This window comes from Schistocerca cancellata, chromosome 7 (genome assembly GCF_023864275.1).
Source record: "Schistocerca cancellata isolate TAMUIC-IGC-003103 chromosome 7, iqSchCanc2.1, whole genome shotgun sequence".
Taxonomy (NCBI): domain Eukaryota; kingdom Metazoa; phylum Arthropoda; class Insecta; order Orthoptera; family Acrididae; genus Schistocerca; species Schistocerca cancellata.
In genome coordinates this window covers 392,328,143-392,331,475 of record NC_064632.1, presented here as the reverse complement: position 1 = coordinate 392,331,475, position 3,333 = coordinate 392,328,143, and the positions used below count along the sequence as shown (strand labels likewise).

The window sequence follows — 3,333 nt, the reverse complement described above, 5'->3', positions numbered from 1 at the left end:
TGAGCAATTCGGCGGTACGTCCACCCGGCCTCCCGCATGCCCACTATACGCCCTCGCTCAAAGTCCGTCAACTGCACATACGGTTCACGTCCACGCTGTCGCGGCATGCTACCAGTGTTAAAGACTGCGATGGAGCTCCGTATGCCACGGCAAACTGGCTGACACTGACGGCGGCGGTGCACAAATGCTGCGCAGCTAGCGCCATTCGACGGCCAACACCGCGGTTCCTGGTGTGTCCGCTGTGCCGTGCGTGTGATCATTGCTTGTACAGCCCTCTCGCAGTGTCCGGAGCAAGTATGGTGGGTCTGACACACCGGTGTCAATGTGTTCTTTTTTCCATTTCCAGGAGTGTATTTAGTAAGCGTGATAGCGTTACGGAGATGTTTAGCAAACGCAAGTGGCAGACTCTGCACGGGAGGCGCCCTGCATCGCGGTGTAGCTTGCTGTCCAGTTTTCCAGAGGGTGCGTTTCTGGATGAGATCGAGTATATTGCTTCCCACCTACTTATTCCTCCCGAGGAGATCACGAATGTAAAATTAGAGAGATTCGAGCGCGCACGGAGGCTTTCCGGCAGTCGTTCTTCCCGCAAACCATACGCGACTGGAACAGGAAAGGAGGTAATGACAAAAAATGGTTCAAATGGCTCTGAGCACTAAGGGACTTTACATCTGAGGTCATCAGTCCCCTAGAAACTTAGAACTACTTAAACCTAACTAACCTAAGGACATCACACACATCCGTGCTCGAGGCAGTATTTGAACCTACGACCGTAGCGGCCGCGCGGTTCCAGACTGTAGCGCCTAGAACCGCACGGCCACTCCGGCCGGCGAACTAAACGCTACTGTTATTGCTCGAACGTGGGGTATGCAACTTTCAGAGCTGGCAGTATGGACCAAAACAACAAAAATGTGGTGTAAACATGGGCTCTAAAATGCTTACCTGAGGAACTACACCGATAAGCCAAAGCATTGTGGCCACAGCCCAGCGCGACGCTGGATGCTGCATTGTGCCACTGCGGGCACGTGACGCGATAACTGAAGTATGTAAGCTGTCCAGACACTGGGAATCACCCTAGCGACGATATAGGTTGCAAATAGGGAAATCCATTGAGATAAGCGACGTTGACAAAGGGCAGATTATTATTTAGCAGAGCCTGTGAACGAGTATCTCGAAACAGACGAAACTGGTTGAATGATCACGTGCTACTGTCTTGAGCATCTACAGAAAGAGTTAGAAGGACAGTGAAACTACCACTAGGCACCAAATGGTTGGACATCGAAGATTCTTCACAGAACGTGGGGTTCGGATGCCTGTCCGTTCTTGAAAGTAGAACAGATGGTGATCTATGGCATCTCTGCCGAAAAGGCACAATGCTGGTGCACGCATTGTTGAAAATCGAGCTCCTCAGCAGACCACCCCAACGTGTTCACATGTTGACCCAACGACATCGTCAGTTACGATTATAGTGGGCACGGGACCATCGGGATTCGAGCGTCGATTAATGGAAACGTGATGGCTCTTCAGTTGAATCACATTTTTGCTGTACTAGGTCAATGGTCGTCTCCACAAATGCCGTCATCGAGGTGAGCGGCGCGGCGGTTCGAAGAGTGCAGCGTACTACGGACGCAGGCTGGTGGCAGCAGTCTTATGATAAGGGAAACACTCTCCTGCACTTGCATGGTACCGCTGGTAGTAACCGAAGACACGCTGACAGCTGCGAACCATCTGCATCCCTTCATGCTTAATGTCTTCCCCGACGGCGATGTTATCGTTCAGCACTATAATTGTCCGTGTCCTGCAGCCGTAACCGTGATGCAGTAGTTTGAGGAACATTATAGTGAACTTAAGTTGATGTGTCGGCGACCACATTCGCCCGATGTAAACCCTATGGATCCTATCTGGGTCACTATCGGGCGCCATCACCGCGTACACAAGTCGGCGGCCAGTTATTTACATGAATTACATGACGTATTCATAGACATCTAATGCCACATGCCTCCACAGACCGATCAACAAACTGTCGGGTCTCTGATACGGAGAGTCGGTAATGTATTCTGTTCCAAAGACGGACAAAGAAGCTATTAAGCAGGTGGTCATAATGTTTTGACTCATCAGTGTATGAGAACTTGTTCATCACCGCCAGTTTGAAACACGCCTCTCACATGTCTTAAGGCATGCGTTTTAGAGTCAATGCTTACTAGACATATTTTCTTGTTTTGGTCCATACTACCGCCTCTGGAAGTTGCATATCCCACATTCTTAGCAACAACAGTATCGGTACCTGTATTCCTCTGTTAGAGGTATCAGATCGGTTTTCGCTAACATCTTCCGACTCGTTGTCCAGTAGAGGAACCATTACCTCAAACTGATACATCTATTGTTCTCTGACATTATTTAAATTTAGTAACATCACCACGGATTGAATGACTGTTATATACTTCGATTTACTTCCACCAGCACCAACAATTTTCACGCTTTGTAGCGTCGTTGGATAACTTTATATGGCGGTAGTATCTGTTCCCGAAAGAACAGTTACCGTGGATGACCATGCAGCTTTGCTAGAAATGAAATGACAATTAAATGGACACCCTAGCTGCAAACAGGCATTGATGTACTTCATCTGTGCCCACGGCGGCCATTGACCTTCTTGTGCCAACGCACACGCTATGCCTTAACTCGTACGGGACTTGGTATATTAATCTGCCACAAGTAATGAGTATGATGGGCAAACATCTATTAGGCGCACTATGAATGTAGTGGTGTGGACATGTTGGGAATGTGGATCTCACGGGGGGCGTGAAAGGGATAAGTGCCTGCAGACGCACTATCCTCTGTGCCCACGGTAGCTCAGATGGATAGAGCGTCTGCCATGTAAGCAGGAGATCCCGGGTTCGAGTCCCGGTCGGGGCACACATTTTCAACATGTCCCCAATGAAGTACATCAACGCCTGTTTGCAGCTAGGGTGCCCATTTAATTATCATTTCGTTGGATAACGTTTCCGTACATGGGTTCCTACACTATGTGATCAAAAGTATCCGGACAGCCCTAAAACATACGTTTTTCATACCAGGAGCATTTTACTGCCACCTACTGCCAGGTACTCCATATCAGGGACCTCAGTAGTCATTAGACATCGTGAGAGAGCAGAATGGGGCGCTCAAGGACTTCGAACATGGACAAGTGATTGGGTGTCACTTGTGTCATACGTCTGTACGCGGGATTTCCACACTCCTAAACATCCCTAGGTCCACTGTTTCCGATGTGATAGTGAAGTGAAAACGTGAAGAGACTCGTACAGCACAAAAGCGTACAAGACCGACCGTGTCTGTTGA

At 49.0% G+C, this 3,333-nt stretch overlaps 1 non-coding gene across 1 annotated transcript; it reads left to right on the top strand.

The window, feature by feature from the left end:
* Positions 1 to 2,835: 2,835 nt before the first annotated feature.
* Trnat-ugu (transfer RNA threonine (anticodon UGU)) lies at positions 2,836 to 2,910 on the top strand. The gene has a single exon. It is a non-coding gene; the product is annotated as a tRNA-Thr (tRNA).
* Positions 2,911 to 3,333: the final 423 nt, after the last annotated feature.